We start from the raw sequence: 27,704 nt of genomic DNA, 5'->3' as shown, positions 1-27,704 counted from the left end.
AATAACACTAATGCCTTTGATAATGTACCTCAGTATTTGTAAGAACATTTGCTATACTCTTTTGGAGCACAAGACACTTTTAAAGATATTCCACTAAGCCAGTCATCCAACAGAGCAATTGGCAGGCTGCTATGTCACTCAGAGGTAACATCAGAAACTTCACAGGTGGTAATGATTTTGAGACTAAAAGTAGACTTTGCTGATCTTGGGAAGTGCTGGAGCAGAGGTATTAGGTGTAAGTAGAACTAATACTGAGCAAATTACTCGGGCATATTAGACCATTTGGTATATCCCTCTCATCCTCTCTGCTGTTTTATGACCACAATACTCCAGATGACCTTTCATATTTTACCTCTTTTATTATGTCTTTCCAGAATTAACTTAGAGGCGGTCTCAAAATTCCATTGCTTTGAATAATTTTGTACTCGATTCATACCACATTGATGAAAACTAACATACAAACAGCAAAATTTCAGGATTATGATCTTAATTTTCATAATGTCTTATTCTACGGTCCTGGAGCAAACTAACAGACTTGAATTTTCATGCCCCTGAGAGATAGCAATACCTGAATCCTACAGCACTGTGCAAGAACTATGTACAGTCATCTCTACCAGAGAATAAATGCGCATGGAGCTAGTGTTTCAATCATTACGGCTGCTTATGGTCAGGTTGCTAATGGAGAATTTTGATTAACTTTTATCACCTACCCCAAATCCTCACTAAATAATTACGTGACTGCATGTGCATGTGTACAATTTTGTGTTATACCCACATGTTCATGTATATTTCAAAAATGATTATGAAGTAGTGCATAAATTATGGCTATGAAAGGAACAAAATAAATGTATGAAGCTAAAGGATCTATTTCCCACCTAGTAGATTAATTAATAAATTGCTCTGAAATAAGGTACGTAATATCACTTTGTCAATCTGTATTGAAATTGTTTTCTTATTTCACATATGAAAGGTCCATTTTCTCTAAGCCATAAACTTAAAAAAAAAAAAAAAAAAAACCCAGAAACTATATCCTGAATCAAAATCTTACAATGCAACTTTTTACTCAGTGGGCTTTAAATAAATATTCATATTTAAAATGAGTAACAATAAGCAATAAAATAAAATTTTGAGTTTTCTAACCTAGAATGCAAATTAAAACCTGGAAGCAAGCAACAAACACTTCAGAGCAGAATGGGGTCTCACAGAATATGCACAGTTGCACTTTCATCATTTGAAAGTTTGGAAGCCAGCCTACAAAATACAACTTTATTTCCTGAGCACAAAGAAAAGCTACAGTAAAAAGCGGTTGTGTGCATATCTAAACCCTTTGTCATTAAACACAGCTCACCTCTTTCTTATGGATTTCTATTCTGGTAACATAAAGTTATAGGCTCTGAAACTGGATTGTCAATATTAAGTGTTTGAAACTGCTCTTAAATGAGTGTATTCAAAGTACACTCAAATGGATTATACATACCAATGTTTCTCTTAAAAAGCCAACTAATCTCTTGTTTAGTCAAGGATGACATTGTGGTTGAGCTATACTTATTTATCAAGGATTTAAGAAAACAAAAAATTTACATATTGAGTAACATCATTTTGCTATATTATAGGTTGATTTTATCTTTTCTCTAATACATACAAAGTGACTAAAGAGTTAATGTTTCTACCCAATGATTTTAGGCAAATTCCACACTCTGCCCACAAACAGCCTATTCTTGGCTCCTTTGTGTTCACTTTGTTTTGTCCTACCTTACTTGCGAATATTTCTATCATTACACTGGAAACTACTTTGAAATCAGGCATATCTTATCCCTTCAATGATATAGCAGGTCAACAGCACATGGCCAATGCACTCAGTAAATATTTGCTGAGTAGGAATGCTTTCCTTTGAAGTCAAAAGCAAAAGACCTTCCATTTTCTGTCTCTGAACTATCTATCGTTTAATTTGGTATACTGTCAAAGTAGCTCTATGAAAGTAGAATTTATGAGCAAAGTGACATGTTTCCCACAAAACAAGACTTCAATTAAGAGCTTATCTTTTAAAGCCACAAACTGTGTCACAGGGATAATCACAGAGAACAGAAATGGATGTGTGAATATTGTGTAATGTGAAAGCTAAAAATGACCATAGAAATGATCTATTAACTTGGGGTGTCTTCCAAAATTACTCTATAGCAATGTATTGTTGTTGTGAAACTGTAGTCAGTCTTTGTTTTGTATATTCTGCATCTATGGATTCAACCAACCAAGGACCAAAAATACTTGGAAACATAACTGCATGGGTACCAAACATGTGGACTTTTGCTTTGCATTATTCCCTAAACAATGCAGTATAGCTTTTTATATAATATTTACCGTATATTAGGTATTTTAGGTAATGCAGGTATTAGGTATATTAGGTATTTTAAGTAATGCAGAGATAATTTTAAAACTACAGAAGGCTTGAATATGCAAATCTGTTTAAGGAATTTGAAGATCCATGGATTCTGACACTAATTCCCCCAAAACACTCAGAGCCTCCATACACAGTCTTTGAACTTTACACACTTTCTCTTTAGGGAATATCAAATGGAGCTACCTACTCCCACATGTAATAACACGTCACAACACTGTGAGCCTTTTAAACAGCCTTCTTGAAAACAAGAAGCCTCGTTTTCTTTTCATAAATCCAAAAAATAAATGATTAGTTGGCAAACTATACACTATTTATAATCTAATGTCAAAGAAAAGATGAAAATTTGTTTGGCAGCCTTTAAAATTACACTTTTATGACTTATGTCAGTTGTACTATAGGTGAAGTTTTTTAAATTACTGAATCACAATCATGGTACACTTATTCTCAGCACAATCACATGACATGAAGCAGGCCAACTAGAAAAGATCTGGCTTCAACTCAGTGTGACTGCTCATAAACTATGTAAATGTAGGCAAGTAGCTTGACTTCTCTGAGTGTCCTCATCAATATAAAGATGTAACGCCTCATAGGTCTGTAATTGTGTATCATCATTACCAGGTTGTTTTTCCCTACACACTTTTTCAGAAAGTAATGTAAGCGGTCAACACCTCACAAGACGATGATCAGACATGATGCTTTACTTTGCTCCGTCTTGTTTTGAAGGCTTCCCTCCATACTCTGTAAAGAGTGCTTAATCTTTATCCTATTATCAGGGGCCACCTCCTTCACACAGCATGCCCTGCCATTCAGTGCACAAAGACTTCCTTCTTTGAATTTCCTTCCTACTTTTAGCTTCCCCCTTTGGTACTGAGTTGTATAGTGCTTTGCTTTGTTAACTGTTCATGTCTTTTTTCTCAATTCAATTATAGGTCAAAAAACGTTAGAACCTATGCAAGCCTACTTTGCCCTCCCTCCTCTCCTAACCTATTAGGATCTTTTGACTCTAACAAGTCCTCAAAATATGTCTGTTAACTGATTTCCTAACAGTAAACAAAAGATGGATTGATTCTTCTATGGCCTTATTGTAAACATAGTAAAAAACTTTTTAAGGGAAAAGATCTAAGCAGATAGTAAAATTACTGAGAAGCAGACATAATACTCTTCTTCCTACATTAATACAACATTTGCATTTAAAATCCCAGTCTTCATGACTGTATCAGTAAATATGGTCTCCCAGATATCTGCATGCAAAATTCTATATGGGGTATGTTTTTCAATAGTATCAATTTTTGTTCTCTCTGTCTCTGTCTGTCTCTCTCTCTCTCTTTCTCTTTGGGAGTCATCTGATCTCTCTAAAATTCTGTAGACATTTTCTTGTATTCGCTCTTATTCACATTTGCTTTGTCAAATCTTTTAATCTTATTAAGCTGAGATATGTAAGACCAAATGCTACTAAATTTACAATGCAGTTTTTCCTAAACATCAAAGCAATTAAATTCAAATAATGTTTGAAAATAATCAGGAGTAAATTTGTCTAATTAACATAAGCCCAATGATGCAATGACAGAACTCAAGAATTTCTAATTCCACCTAACCTTTGTTATTTAAAAATCAACATTTTCCAACATTACTTGAAATGACAAATAGATTTTCACCATATGTTTGCAGCACAAAGCAATAGTAAGACTAAAAAAGTCTAATAGTAAAAACAGTCAAATACTAAATGAGGCTTTTACATAACTCTAACATAAACAACAAAAATAAAGTATTGTTAACCTTATCGTCTATCTATACAAACATGCTGTATTTAAAGACAAATAGTGTAGTTTCTACATCATTTTCATGGATATAGATAATATAAATAAATAATAACTGATTATAGACTATAAATAGAATTTTTCTTTAAACTTTTTTATTTCTGGAGATTTTTTTTTTTCTTTCTTTCTCTTTTGTACTGGAAATCTAACTCACGGACTCTATCTCCAGCCTTCATAGGAATTGCTGTGTATATATACATATAAATAATACAATGTAATATATTACTGCTCTGACATTTTCTACTTAAACTCGGTTAAGCCATTTATTTATAAAAAGTAGATAAGAATTTTAAATAAAAGGTCTCCAGCAAAACTTCTATTCTATTTGAAACGTAACTAACTTTACAATTTCAGGTAAACATTAACTATATGTAACTGTTTGTTTATTCCTGTATGTAAATTGTTCTTTTTTAAAGAGTGACTGGTTATTGAGGATTTTATTTCCAGGAAAAAGAATACCACAGTTACACTGATACCTTCCCTAAATAGCAAGGTCTGAGCAGTATAAATGTCAGTCACATTGAGCACATTGCAAACTCATTTTATCATGTATCTATCTGCCACCTTGTTTATCACCAAGGATAGGTTACACAGTCATTCTCTGCAGATTTTAGTAAGAGATCAGAACTCCGGGGTTGACATCAGGACATTTTCCAGCAAATAACAATGAACCCCTAAAGATGAAATTAAGTCCACCTTAGAATAACGTGGGATGAAGAATTTGTTGACTTTTTATAATACATCGGGTCCTGTGCTTAAAAATAATTGACATCAATAGGAAATGTTTGAAGAACTTTACTTATACCATGTATTTAATCAAGTTATAATCCTTAGTAAGTTAAAATGTACTTTTCTCTTATAGATATTTAAAAAGATAATTACTCAACAGAGTTTTCAACCCATAATAAGAGGAACAGGAACAAAATAAAATTTTAAGTAACAAATTCTGAATGATTAAAGGTTTTAAGAATGATGTTTTTATGTTTAAAATCCTTAATCCCCCACATACCTTTATTTCTTGTATCCAATCAAGCGCCATGTAGACACTAACATTTCCCTGTCAATCCTGTGTCAATAGCCCTATTTACTCCTATAGACAACCACAATCTCTCCTTTCCATCGGAGTACTATCCCTGCCCTGTTAGATGTCACTAAAATATAATTCCTGTAAAGCTAATTCCCAAACTAAATGTCTTTTCAGTGTTAGTAAACTTTTTGTTGCTCCTCGGTTAGACCAGCTGATTTCTCATTCTTCTTACTCTGTCAGTGCCCTTTCATACTTTTTCCCTCTACTCCCTTACTTTTTCTCTTTCTTTTGGTTTCTCTAAATGCTGGAGAGTATGGGCCTTTCGGAACATGAATGATTATGGTCTCAATTTCCTGTAGGGGCCCAACAGAAATATTTTTTCAATCCATTTTTATTGTATGTAACAGTATAGGTTCTAAAACTGGACTACCTTGATGTAACTCCTCATTGTGCTGCTTACTAGTTTACTGGTTATATCAATGCCTTAAGTTTTCCTGTTTATGACTCTAGAACATTAGTATTACCCATCTTATGAAGTTGATGTAAGGAACATGTTAATTAATTCTAGCCCAAAACACAGAAGATGCTCAACAATGTTAGTAATCATTGTAACTAACATTTTTCTCACTACTCTTTATATATCACTGGAGGCAAGACAAAAAAAAATGAATTAAAATTTGCTCAGTGGCATAAATAAAAATCAATTACCTTAGTTCTATAAAAAGCGAAGGAAGGAAATTTTAGTCATGCTATATAACCTTCAAGATAAAGATAATAAGGCTATTTTACAGCTATGGAAAACATTAAATAAGAATTTATAAAGAAACATACAGCACATTATTAATTATATGTTTATGATTCCACAATGTTAAAACTAACACACACCAAATGTTTTTTCCTAAGATTTACTGGTCCTGTCTTACTGAGAAATAGACAAACACGCAACACGACCATAAAACACTAAAACAATGATAATATCTATCTCACCTCTTACATACACAAAAGACTTACATATTTCAAAACATATCCTGCCTCTTGATGTCTGTTTTTGTTGTACTACCTATGCTGCAGTAAGTACTGGAGTTTCAAAACAAACTCAGATATGGAGTTTATAGGGATTGGAACATTTTGTTTTTTCAACTTGATTTTGAAAAGAAACAAAAACTTAAAAAACACAACTATCAGTTGTTGAGTATTTGGTAGGGGAATACTGAGTGGCAAATCTAGCCAACAGCTCAGACTTTTCCCATCAATTTTCCCCACAGAGCAAGCCCAATCCTCTCCCCTTCTTTGTATCTGTCACTTCACTCAACTACCTTCTGGCTCTCAGGAGCGTATGGAGTGCTCAAATGTCACCTTAAGTGTAATTCTTTTCTTGCAATTAGACAAGAGAGAAACAAATAAAATATTAATGAGTCAGTTTTACTATTACCAAGAACACTGATTAGATATATGATCAAATCTTTTGGTTAAGACAAACTGTGAATAGCATGTGCATAAATACCAATACAGAGTTGAAAGAAACATCTTTGATAATTTGTCCAATATGAATATGAACACCTTAAGGCCTCATTGTGGCACACTTTGCTGCTTAACACAGTACATGTTTAAGATGTGCATAGATTATTGTAAAAGTCTTACACTTTAGAATTTTCTAGAAGTCTATTCACTCACAATCACTTACACTGATGCCACTATTAAAGTACAGAAAATACCAACAATGTGCTCTTTCAGACTAGCTTAAAATATTAGAAGTGTTTTGTAAAAAGTGACAAAATTTTATCCATACTGGTGACACACCTGTATTCAAAACCTCGAGCTATAAATTCTGCTTATTTGTATCACTTTTCCTCTATTCAGAGTCATGATAAATTAGATACTGTGACTGCTTCTGATGAAAATGTCACATATTTCTCACGTATTTTTTTGTTTGCTATTTATTATGTATTTCACATTTCTTTTCTAAAATGAAATCAATGCTTTCTTTGGTACTACTGCCACCACTGAACCTACTATACAGATTTTCGGCATATGTCGAGGTATTTGTTATAACCTAGGTATACCTGGCAATTTACTTTTAATCTAGCTTTCTCTTTCACTAATTCTTTATACTCACTTTTTGCCTCAGTTCATCATGTTGGTTTTCTAACGTATTGGTAATTGTTCAGTACTTGGAAAAGCTGTTATTTTATGGTATCCATGAGCACTAATGACAAATGATTTTCTAGCACAGGTCATCTGGAAATCAAAATATTTTTTCTACAGAAAAGAAGTAAACAAATGAACTATAACATGTATGAAAAACCTGTGTCTCGGACTTGGGATACAGCTCAGCGGCATAGTGCCTTAGGTTTCCCATCATTTACTTATTGTAATGACTGTTTCCTTTCTTATATGTATGTTGGCCAGAACTGTATTAACACTTGGCTTTTCCTTATTGGTGCTTATATACATGGTACCTAGCCATTACTTATGAAATACACATCCTACTTTACAATTATTTTCCAAACTTTTATTTCCCCTAGCTTTGAGGACAAACCATATATTCATTAAATGAGGTAGATATCTGTAAGCTCAGCATGGCATTTTGCTGCAGTCAACTTTTCAAGATAAATTAATGTATCAAATCAGCCTTGTAATGCTTAGTTCATACAATTAATCTCGTCACCATAATCTCAGAATCTTGTTAATTCTTTTTAAAAAGTTCACTGTTAGCTAACAGTTTTCAAACTTTAAAATATATGAAAAATCAAATCTCAATTATAAATTTTTTCTCTTAAGGAAGAAACCTCTACATTTGTAGCTAAAAAGGGACTAGAATGGAGTAGGTATTATGTATGGCATTATGTATCAATGTGACATTTAATTTATATTTTTAAACTTTTATATTTTATGAGCAAACACACATTCATAACAAAATAATAAACGTTATCATTAGCTTCTAAGTACTTTTACTAAGAGTACAAGACATAAATCAAAAAGATTCTTACAGAAAAGAAATAATAATGCAAAACTTCAACAAACTAAGATAAAGTAGTATAAATGACACAAATCAGCATATATATGAAAATATTTTTAAAACAACAAAATATGTAATTCGTGGATTTGGGAGTCTCTAGACTTCTTCCTACTTCCCACTTCTCCTTCTTTTATTCTGCTCTTTATTTATGTATACTGTTTTAATAAACCTACACAGTAACATCTCAAAAATACTATGAAAAGTGAAAAACACTTGTCTAATACCTACTATAAATTTTGCAAAGATTCTTTTTATGGATTTCAAAGGCAGATAACAAAATACCGCCCTAAGTTCATCAGTAATTATCTGAAGAGATACACTGAATTTTTATGAAATTAATAATACGTTCAAAACTGCAATCACATACTGTATTCGCTAGTTTTTCAAGGACATAGCTATAATGTTTATATAAATGCATATTTTTGTAATCTATAAAACAGTATATTAAAGGCAATCTGCCGAACTCAAATTTAAAAATAAAAATGTCTACAGACATTTAATACCATATGTCAGTAACTATTCTTGAATCCTCTGCTTTTCAATCGATAATTCTCCAACCATTAGTGAATATATGCTCCATGACTCATCAGAAATGTTATTCCAAGTTAATGGAGATCATTCTTGTCTTCCCACTCCCCGCACTCTAACCCCAGGAGGACCATGATTCAGAGAATAAAAGATTCACAAGAGATCTCGGTGTATTCAGGGTGGCATGAACACAGACATGAAAGACAGACTCAACATGCCACTGCCCCAGTATGAATTCTTCTTGAGGATTTATATGGAATTTTTCCCTCTCCTTTTCTAGACTCCACTACATATATATTGTGACTCAGACATCTTTCAAGAAAGTAACATTTAGCATGCTTATATGACTACAGAAGAACCACATTTTCTGGCTTAACACTCACTGTGCAAGGCAAATGTACTTCGGTTATGAAAATATCTGAAAGGAATGTTTCCAGGACCTAAGCCATTGTGCTTTGTTTATCAGTCAGATGCTTTCTTAAGAATGTGTTCAAATTATAAAGTCTTCTCTGCATACAGATTTTCTTCAAAGCCCATAAAATTATCACAGAAATAGTTTTTTTACCTTTCCTAACATTCAAGACAATACCTTGTTCCTTGAAGGTAAAAATCTCTCATTCCTATGAATCTTTTACTAAAGTCAGTCAGAAGTTTGTTTGAATATATTAATGGTCCCCCCCCCAAGAAAGTAAAGGCATAGCAAAAGAAAATATATATTAAGTATTTGAAGATAAATGCTGTTTACTGAAAACTCTATTTTAAAATAAATTTTAGTGACTTGTTTATGTTTGGTAACTCCAGGACCATGATAACTAGAGTCTCTAAAATGTTCCTAAGTAGCAATCATACCCTCTCTTGGCCTTTAAGAGGTGTTAAGACTCATCCTTCTAATTATAAGCCTTTTCTCTGTTATTACTAACTCACCATTAAATCCCTAAACTAAATAGTAGTTTGAAAGAAATAAAACTAGATGTAAGATGATGTTTTTAGTCAATTTTGGTTACAAAGAACAGGTGAAACAAAGTATTTCTAAGCACCATAGACTTCTTTATCTTGCAAAAGCAAGTGGACTTTACTGTGTTTTGGACAGCAAAGTGTAACCTTTCTTCCAGAATACTGTGTTTCTGCTTTATTAGCACAGTACCCTATATAAATATAATACAAGCCACATTTACCATTCTAAGCTATGTGGTATTTATACTAATGAAAGTCACAAGATTTTAAATTAACGAAATGAAATTAAGAGTATTTTCTAAGGTAATACACAATCAAAATATTGCCCTTAACATAGTATGAAAATATTAATCAGATGTTTTATAATTTTGTATCAAGTTTTCAAATTCCAGTATGTATGTAACATATCAAATCGCAATCTGAGATAGCCATATTTCAAGTGTTCAAGAGACATATGTGACTAGTGACTCCTATACTGGACAGCACATTCTGTATTTCAAACATGAAGCTTTTTGGCCAGCAAACACCAGACAACTTAAATTCTTCCTGTGTAACATTTTTAATGAACGTACTTCATTTCCATCTTTCACCCTGACCCTCCTCTATCTACTACCCACTCTAATATCTTTCTGTGAGAGAACAGAAAACCCAATCTCCTCCAACTCTTTCTCAGTTTCTTCCAAGCAGGTCCTGAGATGTTCTCTAATCATCAAACAGAAAGCCAGGAGCTACAGAAAGGCTATTCTCTATTTCCATAAATAGATATATCAAACACAGGCCTAATGGTCGGTGACAGTGACAAATGCAAGGGCAATTTTTTGCTTACAATGAAAACAGGAAATTTTATATAATAAAGTAACATACTTTCTCAGTAAGAAATACAATTTACTCTTTCCTTCCCCCAAGGAAAAAACATAGGATAATCTCTTCTTGTTCTGGAACAGAATTTAGTGTTTCATTTCATAGGAATTCTGTGCCCAGAGGAAGAACAGAATGTTGGAATAAAATTTAATGAATTCAACTTGGAGTCTAAGTTGGCCTCAAATGTGTAAGCATAAACACAAGCAATAATATCTCAAATCATGCAACACTTTGGCTTCTTTCTGGCAAGGCTGCACCCAGTACTACACTAGATGTAGATCTACACACAAATTTGTTCTTAGTTATCTGAAAAAAAAAAATTAAATGAGGCACATGTGAGGTTTTTCTGAGTCTCCTAGTGATAATAAAACCTGATTATTATGTCTTAAGTGATAGTATAATTATAGACAGATGAACAGGTTTTCTGGTGCTGACCTAACCTGTTCTCTAAAATACAATAGGCAACTTTTGTACTTCTCAGTGAGGAAACCCCCGCATTATACAAAGAAAACTAAAAATTATGTCTACAGTTTGACAGAAGGCCTAACAACATAGTGATAAAAAAACAAAATGTAACTCCCACACCAGTACACAAAACATAAAAACAGGAAAGCAGTGGGCCAACTAAAAATAGACAAACTGTAGCTGTCACCAATTTAACGCATGTGAGATACATGTGACAGCAACGTGCTTTCTGAGGCTACAAAGTAACTCAATTCTGTGTCTCCCCGAAGACATCTTGTTTGAAGTAAATATCCTTAGGCCGAAATTTACAGTTCTTGAATTTTCATTTTAATTTCTCTGGATGATAATATTTTATCTCAAAAGTAAGACAAAGTGAGCATCACCACCACTCTTGATAACTCCTGGGGAGATAAGGTAGACAGGGTCACTTATGCTGGTATAGGAATAGTTATGGACTAAATACACTCTTTGTATAAACAGACATTGTGTTCAGACCCAGGAGAGGAACGCTGGGTCCACTGGTGTAGTATTTCAAAGCACATTGCAGAGGCCCTGCAAATCCACAGGCATTAATTATGACTTCTCTCTCGGTGTATTAATTTGTTGAAGAAATTCCTCAGGGCACAGCAGACTTTGCTATTCCTTCGCTATTGTTTGTGCCTATGTTGGGGAGGAGGGCACACAAGGTAAGGACAGGGGTAATAACCGTTCTGGCTGCTTTCTACACCACGTTAAACCGGGGAGGCACAATTCACGGAAACACACCTCAGAATCCCAGCAGCAGTCCAAGTGTCCGGGCCCGAGAGACTTAAGAACACAATTAGGCTCCTATCAACACTCTATCCTTGTAAAGTGCTGCGAGGGAGAGGGGAAAGCACAAGCTCCACCATATACCTGCTCGTATTACAGGCTCTGGAATCAAAGTATTCTCACATGACACATTACTACCAATAACAGATTCCGGCTCCGTTTAAAAAAAAAAAAAAAAAAAAAAAGTAGGTGGAGGAAGGCTACATATTTGCCCAGCTTTTGTCTAAAAACCAGAACCCAAGTACTAACTACTTTTCTTTCTTCTCAACGTTTCACGCAAGCAATTCACTGAACCAAGTGCGGCTCCACCCAGAGAGCCCCTGCACTTACTTTTCTTACAGTTTTTGGGTGACGCACTACAAAACGACGGGGGGTGGGGAGGAGAGGGACAGCAACAGCCCTCCGCTCCTGGGCGTCTTCCGCCCGTAAACTTGGCAAAATCCAAACTGGACTGAAACACAGTACTCTCCATATAAGGCCGCCCAGCTAAACATGTCATGCGTAATTTATGGGTAGGAGGCAGAGAATTAACCTCGGCGTCCACATATTTGGCCCCGAGGCAGAGCAGGCTGGCCGGCAGCCCCGGGGAGCGGACCCGCGCTGCCCTCCGAGGGACCCGGGGCTCGGAGGGGTCGCGGCCTCGCCGGCGCCCCGGCGCGCACCTGTTCCCCGCTCCGGCCCCGGGCCCGGCCGGCGGCTGGCAACGCTGACAGCGCCCGCGGAGCCCGGCCCTGCCCGGCCCGGCGCGGCCCGGCCGGGAGGGGGGCGCAGCCCGAGCCCGTCCGCCCTGCCGCCGCCGCCGCCGCCCGCGCCGCCCTGGCTTCCTCCCGCGGCCCCGCGGGCCGAACAATGCGGAGCGCCGAGCGGGCCCGAAACTGTGCGAATGGAAACTTACCTCTCACATTTTTTTCACAGGCGGCCCGACAGGCGACCGAAGGCCCAAGGCATTGTGGGAGTCCGATTCCAAGATGCCCGCGCTGGAAACTGCAACTTGTCAGCCGCTCGTCACGGGAGCATGGTGAGCGCCACAACTCATTCAGCCGCAGTGAAAAGACTGTTGCGCGTCGCCGTGCAGCCTCTTATCGCCCAGCTCCGGTTTCCGCTGCGCCGCGGGCCCCTCCCCCGCCCGCCCAGTCCCACCAGGAAGCCCGGGGCGGACTCCTCGAGCTGCAGGGCGCGCGCGGCGCCCCACCAGCGCGCCTCAACTTTCCGCCGCGCCCCGCCGCGCTCGCCCCGGCCGCGCCGCGCCCCTCGCCCCTCGCCCCTCGCCCGCACGCCGGCGTCCGCAAGGCCAGGCGCCGCGCCTCGCCGCTCGCCCGCCGGCGCCGAGAGCAGGGGGCGCCACGCCGGCGCTGGCCAGCGGCATCCCCGCGGGCCGCTTGGTATCTTCCAGCTCAGACCTGCCTGGCCGTCGCTGCGCCCGCGGTGCGGTGCGGTGGGACGCGCCCCCGGCCCCGCTCCCGGACTTGTCTGGGGCGGCCGACGCCTTCCCTCCCGAGGAGGCCCCGGACTGGGGCTCTGCGAGCAAGCCCGCGAGGTTAGACCGAAGCCTGGAGTCAGACCAGGCGCAGACCTTCGGATCTGATGGGGCTGCTGCCTGCAAATGCATCACACAGTACTTGAACCTGGAGGGCGAGCAGGCGGGAAAACGTCTGTAAGCATGCCAGTGTGTACTGTACTCCAGTCACAGGCTGTCCACAGCTTCAGAATGCCTCGGTGAAACTGATTGTCACACAAGCACAAACACATAACAGCTTGCCATCGAATTTGTGATATTTAGAGCTTAAAAGCCCCGTATCCCAAACTCTGCAGTATATGATTTATAGAAACCAGAACCGGCTCTTTGAAAATAAAATAACGTTTTCTGAAATATTTCAAGGCAAATAAGCCTTTATCAGGGGAGGGGTCCACAACCCCAAATCATAATTCACTGGGTACTTGAAGATGTCACTTGGCTTCACTTTGAATGAAAAGAATCCTGGACTTTTGTGAAGTGATAAGTTTTGGAGACTTGAGGCCAAGATTTCCTTTGAATTTCAGGAATTTGATAAACTTGATGAAGGAGAATTGTAACTGGAAATGTTTGTTCCACGTTTTGAACATAATTTGCTAGCCTGTGTTGAAGATGTGGGCCAGTTTAAGAAGAAGGAAACATCAGGGAAGGTCTTGAGTACAAAAGGACCCTCCAGAGACAAGAATAACAGACTTGAGTTCTTGACCCTTGGCTAGATCCTCAAAATACAGTTAATAGTGTGTACAGATCCCTTCCAGAACAAAGCACTAAATTAATTAAATGGTGCCACTTCTCAGTGTTAATCATTAAAAAGTACCCAAGTACCTGCTCAGTTGAAGCAAAGTGAAAGGACACTGGCGCTTTCTCAAAGAGGGAGGATTCTTTCTAGCTGTCAATTAGCCACTGCCCCAAGCCATGGGGAGTTCTTTTCTTCTTATCCAGCTTTCATTTTGGCAATTAAATCAAATGCCTGTTACACCAGACAGGCAAGAATGAGTGGAAGGAGACCCAAGAGGGCCCTGAGGAGGGACAGGGAAGTTTTCCTGAAAGATTTTCTTTTAACCAGTGCCCTGAAAGGCATGTAAAAGGTATCATGGAGGGCAGTCCAGGTAGAGTGGAGAAAACAGCAGAGGGTATGCAAGGGAACTACCAGCACTGCTGTGGGGAGTAACAAGAGGGTAAATGCAGGAGAGGAGGCTCAAAGGAAGTCTGTTAATCCAAAGAGCCTCAGCATTACGTTAAAACAGCAAGGGCAACAGGCAGAGTCTGGACTTGCATTGTAGGAAAAACCCTGTGGCAGGAGCTTACAGGGTGAATGGGAGATTTGGGGTAGTGAAGATGGATGCGTGGATGGGTGTGGATACACTGTAAAAGTGACTCACGCGGGAATGAGGAAGGGAGGAGTCTTGGGAGACTCCCAAATCCCTGGCTTAGACTACTGAATTGTTTGCTACTTGCCTTTCATTTCTTCAGTTTGTCTGCCATTCTCTGTAACCACAGAGGTCTGACCTCAGGACAACAGAGCCACTTGGGCCACCTTTGCCACAGGTTGGTGCTGCACGTGACTTCCTTGCCTCTTCCCTCAGAATGCCAAATGAACCACTAACTCCCATAGATTTCCAACTTCAAGCTATATGGTTTTTCACGTGATAAAGTACATGTTGCTTTTTGCAACAACATGGTGAGAAACAGAACTTTGAACCTATATGTGGCAGTAGAGGGGAAATTATTTTTGTACTTCAGCACAGAAGCCGGGAAACTTCTGGGAACAAAACAGAAATGGAAACTGAAAACAATGTGCTGCTCTACCAGATGGAGCACAAAGAAATATAAGAAAGACCTCTGAATGTCAGAAACAGAATCAACATTCTAGCAAATAACAAGAATGAGAAAAAAATTGTTTTACTTTAGATAAAGAGAGAAGGAATGATTAAGAAAACTCATAAAACAATGGTCAATCTAGAACTCAGAAAACTAGCCAACATAAATTGTGATATGAAACTACACTGTCACTGGTAAACCTAATCTGTTATCACTGATAATATTATACTGTGAATAATGACATTTAAAATGTTGAAGCACTATAACAAAACACTGGATCATATGTTAAAAATAGTAAATTATATTGCTAGCCTTCAGCTAGCAGTAGCATCCTTACCACATTTCAAGTTGTGGAAATTACTAAAACATCATTATAGTAATAAAAAGTTAATGGTTCCCCATTTAGACCACCATCACTATTTCCTCAGTGCCAGGAGAGCATTATGATTTCTCTTATTCTGAGGTCTAGTTACGGTCCACAGGCTTATGAGTAAGTACATCCAGAAGTAAAAAAAGAAAGTCATTTGTGAGAAGGGAAATTATAGAAAACAATTTCAAATGAAATAAAACTACATTTTCAGATAAAGGAAACTGTTCACTGCAGTTCCTGAAATATTTCATTCCATTGAAGTCTTAATTATGCCACTGAATACCTATGGAAATAAAAGGATGCGTGGTTTTTAGAGATAAAATCAACTCCCTGTTTATCAATAATGTAGATAAAGGAAATGGTAGCATTTATCTTTTTCAGTCAGGTGGAAGTCTTTAAGTTGCCCATGTGTGTGCGTGTGGGAATTGTATCTTTCTTGTCCTATGCACCACATTCACAGTTCAATGAGTGCTCTCTACCTCTCAAATATAATTTGCTTTTTTATTCCTTTCTCCGAAATCATCCAAATGAAAATATTCCAAGAAAAATATTTTTTAAATGTCTTGAATCACTGACCCAAGAATTCTGTTGTTACTAAACCAGGATAAAACAGTGATTGCAAGGTAATGTTAAAACAGCATTTCAGTCTCAAGTTCCTTGTTTCCTGACCATGTTCAGGATTAAGAGAAGAAGCTTCCAGAAATCAATAAAAACAGTTCACATTCTTGTATGGAAAATAATTTTTAAGTGCATGCATTCAATGTGTCTACATCATATTTCATCACAGAGTTAGGGGAAAGAGGAAATCTTCTTCTGTAGCCTGAATTCAAGTGTTTTCAGCTGTTTGAATTAGTATAGTTGATAAAGCTACATGAACTTAGTTCTTGTTTGAAGATGCTTATAATTTTGCCCACAAAGATCTTCAATAATGCCCTTTATTTAAATATAAACAATATATGTTCTATTTTACATTGTGCATGTGTGTTATAAGATATGCTATGTTATATATAACACATACACCATTTATTATGGTACATATTTGACACCAATGTGAAGGTATTATATAAAATTAATATATTTGGGCCAAAGATACAGCTCAGTGGCATAGCGCCTACCTGGCAAGTGTGAGGTCCTGAGTTCGATACCCAGTAGCAAAAATAAATAAATAAACAAATAATAAAGTAAAATTAATATATTTGCCTTCCAGATATTTGTAACAATTAAAACAGTTAAAATAGTAGTTCCTTTGTGCATTGATCAAGCTATTTTACCAAAAAATTGAATTTAACTCGAGTAGAATTATTAAGGAATCTGGCAATAGAAAGATAGAAAACAAATACATCTTTGAATTGAGAGTTTAGAAGTATACAATATTAGTAGTGAGTGACAGATTGGAGACCCCTTTCCCTATAGCCAGAAGAGTATAATCCAAAGGATTTGATCTTATGGCACAATAGAACTGTCATCTGTATCTTAAGATTCTGCAACCATTTATTTTTGTTGCCTTTTTTTCTTAAAGAAAATAAGGACAACAAAAAATCTTGATATAGATCTAACAGTTTCCTAAGTTTAATGTAAGGAGAAACTGCTTTTTCTATCTAAGAGGATGATTCTTTCTCTATCACCTGTTTCCTTGCTTTTTTTTTTTTTCTTCTAAGAAAATTGCCATTCTTTTCTTATCTCTATACAGAAAACACTTTGTTCATAGACTATATTCATTGTACAGATACTTACTGGGTATCAGCTATAGCTAAGTCTCATTCTAAATCCTATGGTCTTGGAAACAAACATATACATGTCCTTTCCCTTACGGGATTGCATTGTCCTAGAGAGAAGCAATTCATAAACAAATAAAAAATAAAAACATAAACATATGCCATGATTTCATATTGAGATAAGCACTTTGAAGTAAAACAAATGAGGATGATAGGATGAGGAGGAAAGTTATCTGTTAAATGGTATAGATAAAGATAGGGCCATCCCTATGTAGGCAGAATCCTCTCTGAAGTAAGAAATGTCTAGAGAAAGAGCATTTGAAGCAGAAGAAAGTCAGGCCAACAGTCCTGGTCTCACTGTAAGGCCGGAGGTCCAACAATGCACAAAAACCAATGGATTCACTAGCCTATAAAGTTCAGCAAGGAAAACAATGAATCTTAAGAATGTGATAAGAAACTTTTAGTCACTGGGAGCCATTGTATTGCTTGCTTAGTTATATTAAAGAGGGGTGGCGGAAGAATAGCACATGATCCAAATTTGCTGCTTAGTAGAGGCCAATAGTTTACTCTCAGAACAAAATGCAAGACGCAAAGAAAGATCAAACCATGAGTGACCCTGTCCAGGAGGCCCAGCAGCAGAAAGTGACTTGGATTAAAGACTCTTAGCAATAAGGTGTAGCAAACATTAGTGCATTACATCTCAAGACTTGATGAGGGTCCCTTAGATACTTCTATAGCTTGATGGAAATAAAATATATAGTATCCTCATGAGTGTGACTTATTTCTTAATTAAGATCAATACAATATTGAAAATTAAAAGTTGCCAAGGATGGAATTTTTTTCTAACAATGAGCAGTGTTTTCAGGCCCCAGGTAGTCACTAGTAACATGACCTTGTGTTTCTTTCTAGTCTTTTCCACTGTATTTGTTTTCTACATAGTTGATACTGTACTAAACATATGGTTATTTTTTTGTTTTGTTTCATTTAAATGTAATATTTTCATACAACTTGATAAAATAAGTCAGGTCCTCCACTATAATCTTCATTTTTCATATGAAGTAACAGACACTGGACAGCTGACGCTTGACCAGAGCCTTACAGTTAATAAGGGCACCCTTCCTGACTCACAAGGCCCCACATGCTATATCCCAGGATCCTGAGTTAATTTGTCTGATATGTAATATATTTCTAAGTGCTCCAAAACATAAAAGTGACTTTTGTGGACTGGTACAAAGGAAAAGAAAATATGCACTAATAATTTTAGTAATTCCATGTATACCATAATAAATGTAAAGTAGGTAGCTCAAAGGTCAAAGTAGGTCTATTTATTTTTATCTATAATGTATAATTACATACACTGTGAAACACTTCCTGTGATCTCATAAAACTGTGTATTGCAGGTTAGTCCAGAATTTCTTTGTAATCTTTGAAAAATAATAACTAATAAATCTTATGATAAAACTTTACACTGTAACTGTTTTACATATTTTACTGCAAATATTTTTACCCATTAACTTTGTTTCATGTAGGAAAACAAGTCTGAAAAACACAGTCATTACTTCTTTTATTTTTAAAGCCAAACATTTTTAAATGCCAAAATCAGGGTTGATTTTCCTGTTCCTAAATATCATTGTGTCTATTAACTCAGTTCATTCTTGAGGTGCCTTTTTTTTGACCCCTAAGGTATTCCATTTCTCTCTCTCTCTCTCTCTCTCTCTCTCTATATATATATATATATATATATATCCCCTTGCACTCTGTCTCTCTGACTCTCTATTTTTCTGTGTCTGTCTGTCTGTCTCTGTTGTTCTCTGTCTCTCCTCTCCTCTCCTCTCCTCTCCTCTCCTCTCCCATCCTCTCCTCTCCTCTCCATTCTCTCTTCTGTTTCTCTTATATTTGTGTGTATGGTTTCTCTGGATCCTTGGTTAGTTTTTCTCCTTCTTTCTTACATTGCTTATTTCCCCAAAACAACCTGCAAAACATGTTTCAAGGCATCCTAAAGGGGCTTTGAATAAGAACAGGATTGTCACATTAATGAATGGTAGAAGCTTCATATTTTTCTCCCCTACCCTCTTTACCTTGTTCAACAGTGTGGGACTGAAAGTACCCTGGTAAATTAATGTGAATTACTTAGGCATCACTTTTTCATTCATTTACCAAGTATTTATTGACCGCTGACAATCTGCCAAGAGCTGTGCTTTGCACTGGGGCTGAAGCCATTATTTAGTCTTCCTCAAGTGGTTCACAGTGGGGTCTAGCTGTAGGGGGACACAAGGCGGGAAACAGTTGGGAAGGAGTGTTAGCAAATGAAACAATTCAGTGAAATTCAACAAACCCTGAGTGTTCACCATGTGCCAACCAGATGGCAAGAATGCAAGGGCTGGGCAAGGCCTTTCTCCACATGGACTCCCAAGCAGCTGGCAAACGGTAAAGTCACCCAGCACATATTAACAGCTTCAAGGCAGGAAGAAAGTCAGAGAAAAGTTGTAAGGGGCCTTAGATTTGATCAGACTTTAAACAAATCATTGCCACCCCAGAAATGTAAGGAGAAAGTTTGTTTTTCAGATTATTTAGGTTGCCAGACAGCAACCTTTCTTGCACCTCCTCAGTGAGTCCCTAGAGACCTTGCAACTTTGTCTCCTTGCCCCTGCCACAATCCCTAGACACAAATCCTCAACTAGGTGATAGATGATTATCTGATTAAAGTCATTCACACTAAGGCGAGAATGAGGGTTAATCCTCCAAGAGTGTTTGCTTTGACAAAGCATAGCTTGTTAACCCTAATGAACTGCTAATTGGCAGAACTGGAAGTGTTCTGGGGTAGGATCCCTCCTTTTTACCTCCCTAGATTCCCTAACCAAACGTCCTTTTCTTTCCTCTCCTGAAATGAATACTGAATGGAACCTGGTAAGATCAGAAATGTTAGAGACTAATTTCACACATTGTCTTGGAAACCTCACACGAGGTACATGAGGTAGGTAGTAATTATTCTAGAAATGAGGAAGCTGTGCTTCTCAGCCCCTGCCTCTATTTCAGGTCAATAGACTGAAACATAGACCAATTAAATCAATTTCTGGGAGTGGCACCCATGTACTTTTTTTTCTTTTTAAGCCCCTTAGATGTTTTTTTTCTTTTTAAGCCCCTTAGATGTTTCCAATATGTAACCAAATTTGCTCACAATTGTTGAGCTACAAGTTAGAAAATGGAAATTACACAGAATCTGTGGTAACCCTTTGACCTGCTCCATTTTGCCCCTTGGCAAGGAAAGCTTACTTGGCTCAATAGGATCAGAACAACAGTCTGCAGAAAAATCTGTCCCAAATAGATTTAGGTTTGGGTAAGCAAGTGCTTATATCCTTCCAGAAATGGAGGTGTTAGCATAGTTATGGAAAGCTAAGTTGGAGGAGCAAGTATACATTTGAGCACCTGGTTGGAAATGGTGATACTTACATTAACCAGAATATGTTCCACTTTGTACAAGGTAAGCATGAGTAGTCAGTAGACCTGAAAACAAACTAGGCAATCAAGATCATAGAGGATAATCTACCTATTCTAAAAATAATTAGGTTGCTGCTTGCTTAAAATTTTGTACTTATCACTTGCTAAGACATTATAATCATTAACACCTTTTAAGATGAGGGCAGAGCCACTGAGATTGGATCAAGTGGGTCCTGGGCCACTTCTTTTGTATGTGTATTCAAAAGAAAAACATCCCCAAAAAACTGTTTTTGCAACACTTATAGTATTTTATAAATTCATTCAAACATTTAAATAAGTTAAATACTAAATAGAAATGAATCAACAGGACATATCTCCAAATTTCATTTAAAGTTTAATGATAAAAATCTTAATTTATGTTTTCAGCCTTTGCCATTAGCCCAGAGGACCCCTGGGGCCCCACCCGTACATTTCTGTATGCCTCTGTTTCTGCAATGAGATGACCAGTGAGTAACTGCTGACAGGGCCTGAGCTCAGCCAGCCTTCACAGTCATGAATGCATTTTTAGACAATGTGGAGCATTCTTTCACCTTTACAGACTTTTCTGACCATAGCTTAGCAGATACTGCTGCATTTTCATTCTAAACCTTCTTCCTGTCATCTTTTCTATCCAGTGGCAACTAGTTGCTGTGTGTCTGGCATAACTGTGGCGCTTTCTAGAGTCTGAGGATATGGGATGACTAAGGCTAGATGAGAAGCCTCGTGAAGTGTACAGCTTACCAAGAACAAAGAGGATGAAATAGTAAATTATGATCAGTTAAACACAGGTTTGAAATACAGTAAAACAGAAGAAGAAGTGGTAACTGGTGAATCTAAACAGACAATTATCTTTTTTTCTGACTTCTCCTTTGTGTCCATTGAATTCCAATGTGTAGAATTATAGCTCTATGAGAGTTACCAAGTACTTAAGCTACATGTCCACATTGTCTGAATTCTTCTTCGTATGTAAGGACAGAATTCTATCACAAGTGCCATGAAGTGCTGACTTTATTTGTGTCTGACAGCAGGACCTATCCTTGTCCTCCTGGAAGCAGTCTGTGACTGATTACTGCTATCTCCTTGCAGTGTTCTTTGGTATTACTTTCACTCATTTCCTGGACTTAATCTTTTTAAACCTAGGACATCTGCAGACAAAGCCAGCTTTTCTTTGATAGTTTCAAGGAGTGTAACATGTCATATTTTGAATTAACATTAGAAAAATAATGAAAATCCTATTTTATTTTCATTTGTTAAAGGCTTCTTAATTTTTTTTCTTGGAAGTAAGGATATTTTATTTTATTCTTGGGTATAAGATAATGTATTTTAAATAATGTATCCTGTGCCTATAGCAGGAGTTTATTGATTCTGTTCAAGGCAGCATTGCAAAGGTGTTTATGTGTGATTTTGTAGACTAGCAGAAAAGCAGTAATTTATAACTCCCACCCACATTCTTACTCCATAAGCGTGTCACTTCCTCCTACAGATTCAGACTCCCATGCTCCTGCGAAAACACTTTTCTACTTGTCCCATAGTCTTCACAATTAATTAAAGAAAAATGTTAACTATATAAAAGTTAGCTACTCTCTGTCGTCGTCTTCATAAAGTTCTGTCCCTCTAAAGACGGATTAAATCTACACTTAGGACAGTTTTTCCCCCTTGGAAGCTTCTGAATCCTGTTTATCCTTATAAAATTCTGGTAGGTTGGTCTTGAAGAAGCCATAAGTTGTTTGTCAAGGTCCTGAAATACCAAACACTCAGTGCAGGGACTGGGGAAATGTTCACTTTAGTAGATTAGTCTTGAACTGGTGGGAAAGGCAAGGTTTGGCTCCAACATCCCATTCATTAAAGCCAGCCAAAAATAATTATTAGGAAGAAGCAGCACATTGATGGTAAGTGGTGTAACTTTGGATATTTCCTTACCATGATGGAAGAAGCAGTTAACTGAAGTTACTCTATTTCATTTATGACTAAATTACTGGATGACTAAGAGGAGAACACTGTCTACTTTGGGGTTATTGGGAACAGGTATACACATGCCAAAAATGACACATGGGCCTATTCCCACTGGCAAGAATCATTACTGCTGCAACTTTGTTCTTCGCCTTTATGGTTGGCTGCTCTTGGCAACAGGACAAACGCACACCCCCCCGCCCCCAACTTGATGCAATGCATTAAAATTGTTAGAAGAATCAAGTCAGAAAAAGTAGAGTGTTATTTACAAGGCATATACTCTGCCCAGCACCTTCATCCCCATGCAACAAAGACCATGCTTCAGAGACTGTTATTAGCTGTGAGATTTTTGGATAGTCTCTTCAAGTCTCAAAGACAAATGTCTACTCCATGGAATCATGATAATGAATGACTTCATGAGAATTATCCGTACATAGATTAGGTGTTTAATAAACCATACCTATTGTTAGTATTTTGAATGGATAACAGTTATTTTTAAGAATATACTTTGCAATTATATTCTTAAAAATAGTAAGCTCCTGCTGAACTTGTAGTCTATTCAAAATGTAAGATTCAAATCACAAATTTAAAGAAATGTACAACTACTTTCCTACAAAATAACAGAGGCTTTCACCATTTTTTTCTTAAATAGGTAGGTTGTAATTAAAAGAGAATCCAAGATTATTCCTGGAAGATAGACAAGCACTTTAAATACATCACACTTAATTGACTAGTTGGTGTAGTTTTCCACTGTCCAACTTCCCTTAGCCTACTTATAAAGAAAAACACAAGCCTGACAAAACAAACAAGGCCAAACAAAAGCCTCTACCATTTTAAAGCAGATTTTGGTGAACAATTATATGAAAACCAGTTCCTTTAGTTTCTTTAGAGACTTACTTTTTAAAAGTATCATTTCAATTGAGTCAGGGATGTTGGCACAGGATGGAAAATTCTGTTGTCTGCTTGCTTCTTTTAAGTAATACAAGTCAAAGACTTGCTTAGAACTCAGGGAAGAAAATAATGATTATGTGTTGCTAAGTGCTAGTTAGTAGCAAATTCTTGGGCCACCAGGACCCATGACATCACTCATAGAAAGAAGAACACTTACACTTTTGAAAAGGAATTCTTTTGTACAGGATGGTTACCAATGAGAGGAACAAAGCCAAATAAGGCAGGAGGAGAGACCTTTTGGCTTTGGAGAGCACATTCTTAGCATCCACTTCTGGAGGGCAATTATCAGCCCCTTTTAACTAAAGTCAAGCCCCAATCCATGAGGTCTTTCTGCATTTCTTCCTGAATCTAATTCATGTCGACAAATGTTTGTTATTTGCAAATGTATATATTTTTAAAAAGCCATATAAAGTTGTATTTGTCATATCCAACAAAATGTCTTGAATATATATATATATAATGTATATATATATATCTGAAGTATTATATATGTATATTTGTTAAATCTAGGTAATTGACAAATGCTTTACCTCACATAGTTTATCATTTTCCTGGTGAGTACACTTAATATCCAGGTTTTTAGCAATATCATCTTATTACTGTTAGAGTGACTATAATAAAAAAGATAGCAGTTTTTGCCAAGGATGTAGAAAGAAAAGAGTCCTTGCACACTTGATGAAAATGTAGTCATGCAATCCTCAGAAAACTAAAAATGTAACTATTATATGATCCAGCAACTAGTGGGTATACAGCCAAAGGAGACGAAATCAGAATGTTGAAGAGATTCTCTGCACTCCTGTGTTCATTGCTGCTTATTTATAATAGCTAAGATATGGAACCATACTGAGTATGAGCTATTCTTACTGCAGAAAATTGAGTGCTCATACTGTTAAACACTTTTCTTCTTGATGTACCTGCCCAGGTCAGGAAGTGGTTCACTGCTTCATAGTGTTCTCTAATGTGCATTGTAGATATTCATAGGTTTGTTTTCTCCCACACATGCTCTCAGAAACCACACACATAATTCTGCGGCAGTTCTGTAGTATGGCAGATCATCATCGTTGCAGATTTCCATGCATTGCTGAGCTAGTACATAGATCAGCTGTGTCTCATCAACACCAGTAGCACAATAATGGTCATGTTTGAGCATAACCAGCAACACCCAAAACTGGAGCTGTAGAACCTACAATATGTTTGACTTCATGATTGTGTGCCTTCCTGTGTTAGCTGTGCTCATACTGAGAGTGCACCCACAGTTGAAGGCCAGATAGCAGGTAATTTCTTTTGCCAGCTTTTGCTGTAAACCAAAAATAGAAGAAATTTTGTATTTTTTTTTAATATGAAAGGGGAAGACATTTGTTCTTGTGGTACTTAGCTTAGAGATATGGTTTACTGACTTTTTAAAAATGTCATCTTCAGTAAGCTATTCTTTATTTCCTTTCCAACTCATATTCCTTAAATGTTCTACACTCCAAAAGAAGTGCACAACTGAGACTAGGATTTATAAAATAATACTTTATATTATTTAGAGCTTTTAAGGTAATTTTAAAAGTCAGAGATAATTGGCAGAATAAGTTACTCCTATTTATAAGGTAAGTAGGCTAACATTGCCAGAGAGTTGGTAGTCACTGATGTGTTTTGGGAAGAATAATAAAAGGCACATCTGTTGTCTATGGAGGCTGAGGAACAAACTTCTAATTCATATACATGCAGAGACCAAGTTTTACAATGACCTCATTGACAGATATCAGTGCATATCCTTTCACATGACCATGATTAGGGTCAATTATTCCACATCAATTTTGCTAAACATATTTAGTTGACAAATTTAAATAATATTTGATCCTCTTTCACTTGTATCAAGCATGACCTACTGCAGAAATAAAATGGCAAGAAAATATAGTTAACCTTTGGAGGTAAAACAGTTTTATCTGAAATCCATCTAATATTCTAATTTCTCTCCTAGGGAAGCTTTTGAACTATGGTGTAATTTCTGCTTTTCTTTAAACAACAGCTTTTCCTGCTCTGGGTTAACCATAGATAAGGGTCTCTCACTGCATTTCTCTTCCCAATTCACACAAACACATGTCTTTGCTCACAATGTGTAACTCCATCTCTTGGCCTACAATATTTGTGACCTCATCCTCGCCCAGCCTCAGCTCTTGAGCCCCATCGCCCACTGCCCCCTGAGAAATAGACTCTTCTGGTCTCTGACTGTGCCAGTTTACTCCTGCCCCTGCTCTTGATAACCACTCTTTCTTCCCCACTCATCCCAGTCTTCTGCATGGCACTCAATCTTCATATCCTTTAGGTCTGGCTGTAAGCATCACCCTTTTAGAGAGCTCACTTAGGGAGGCCACTTAGGTGAAAACCTATCCCCTTTGTCTCTTCATCCTTTCAATTTGCTGAATACTTTTTCATCATTAATACTACTTGAAATTCCCTTTGAAATGTATTTTGATTACTGGTTTACTCAATGTCTCTCCCCTTTGGATTCCTTGAGGGAATTTCTTCATTTATTATTATGTGTTTGCAGGACATAATGATTGCATTATGGTTTGGGGGCATTTATATCTATTTTTAACATATCTTTATTCTTTTATTATCCCCTTCCCTTGCCATCTCCCTACTCCAACTCTTGTTTTCCTTCCCATTTGCAAAAGCTCTATTTCATTTTATTTTCTTCAGTTCTCTTTTTTTTTGCTCTAGTCTCTTCCCTCTTTACCTTCCTTCCATCTTTTGTTTTCCTTAAAAAACAAACTCCCTAATTCCTATGATCTGTCTTTTATTTTGCTCTTTATTTATAGCTAATCCATCAATACATCCCAACATGTAGAACAGTGCCCAGTGTGTTATGCTTGATACATGAATAAATTCTCCTCAAAATGAAAACAGAAGCTTTTCTCTAGAGTTAAGATCCTCTTCACATAACCCACATCCTGAAGACAACCACAAAGTCAGGGTTATCAAGTACTTCTTAGAGGAAGACATAGAGTGGAAAATATGCGCTGTATTACATTCATGTAATATCAAAACAAGTTTTCATTTCTTTGATTTTGTCTCAAGCCTCTTGAGCTTTGCTTATCCTAGGTTTTCTCCATCTAACTGTCGCTTCCTACAAAAAGGCTTGCAGCACTGCTTCAGGAGTAGAATTTTCACTTATTTATCCATGTGACACCTGACACAGTTTCTTAGGTTGTAGCTAACAGTCTACTTCTTTTAGTATTTCATCTTTAAGACTCTAAGACTTTTTTCTGGTTCAGAGATGCACCATAAATTCTGAAATTTTTTACCTGTATCTAAACTTCAAATTTGCCTACTTTGTTTCTCAGAAAAATAATTAGTGGAGGCAGTGTTATAACATGATGAAGATCCAATATAGATGTATGAGGATAAGTTATCTTTATCAAGCTACTCACTTTCTAAACTTCTGGGTTTTTTTTCCTGAAATCAAAAAATTGGGCATAATACTTCTCATTTCACAGGATTGTTGAAGGTATTAATTTAATCATGTGAAGAGCCTAACATGCGATTATATAAAAAGATGTACAATACACATTAGTAAAACCGTTGTGATTATTATAGCAGCATTATTATCAGAACCTAATAATCTCAGTAACTAAGTTATATGTTTATTTATTTGACTTTGATGTTTTCTATGAACAAGAAAACTAATGTTGCTAGGATAGCCTTATAATCCATTTCAAAATAAAAATTTAGGTCTAGAAAACAATTGCAGAATAATATATGAACCCTATGTATAGATGTTAGGACAGCATAAGCCAGTGCTTAACCAGGAAAGAATTTTGGGAAGAAATAGCCCTTCCACCTAGCTTGGGGAAAACAATGACCTCTATCTGCAAAGAAGAGTGGGTACACATTTTTCCTGGTGGGCAGGGCAGGGGCACAACAAGCACAAAGACAATGGGGCAAGCAATGCAGATCTTCTGCCTCCAGCATTCTAAAATGTTGGTGGCAGCCACTGTGAACATCTCTTTTTAGCTCTCTGGAAAAGAGACATCAAAGAA

The 27,704-nt window shown here is 37.1% G+C and overlaps 1 protein-coding gene across 15 annotated transcripts in view; it reads right to left on the bottom strand.

Moving 5' to 3' along the window:
• Mbnl1 (muscleblind like splicing regulator 1) overlaps positions 1–27,704 on the bottom strand; it is a 193,491-nt gene that overhangs the window by 157,750 nt on the left and 8,037 nt on the right. For 8 of the 15 annotated variants that reach the window (XR_010047626.1, XR_010047627.1, XM_063249198.1 and 5 more), the window contains exon 1: positions 12,775–12,963. The exons of 2 other annotated variants lie outside the window; for them this stretch is intronic. The gene's annotated coding sequence lies outside the window, so the exon portion shown is untranslated. Of the gene's footprint in view, positions 1–12,774; positions 12,964–27,704 lie in introns of those variants that run through there. 5 more of the 15 variants (XM_063249208.1, XM_063249210.1, XM_063249209.1 and 2 more) reach the window with 2 other exon arrangements.

The sequence above is a fragment of the Cavia porcellus genome, unplaced genomic scaffold (genome assembly GCF_034190915.1).
Source record: "Cavia porcellus strain 051 isolate PalLab524CR breed Dunkin Hartley unplaced genomic scaffold, mCavPor4.1 scaffold_5, whole genome shotgun sequence".
Lineage (NCBI taxonomy): Eukaryota > Metazoa > Chordata > Mammalia > Rodentia > Caviidae > Cavia > Cavia porcellus.
Note: the sequence above shows the minus strand (reverse complement) of the source record. Positions and strands in the feature narration are given on the sequence as shown.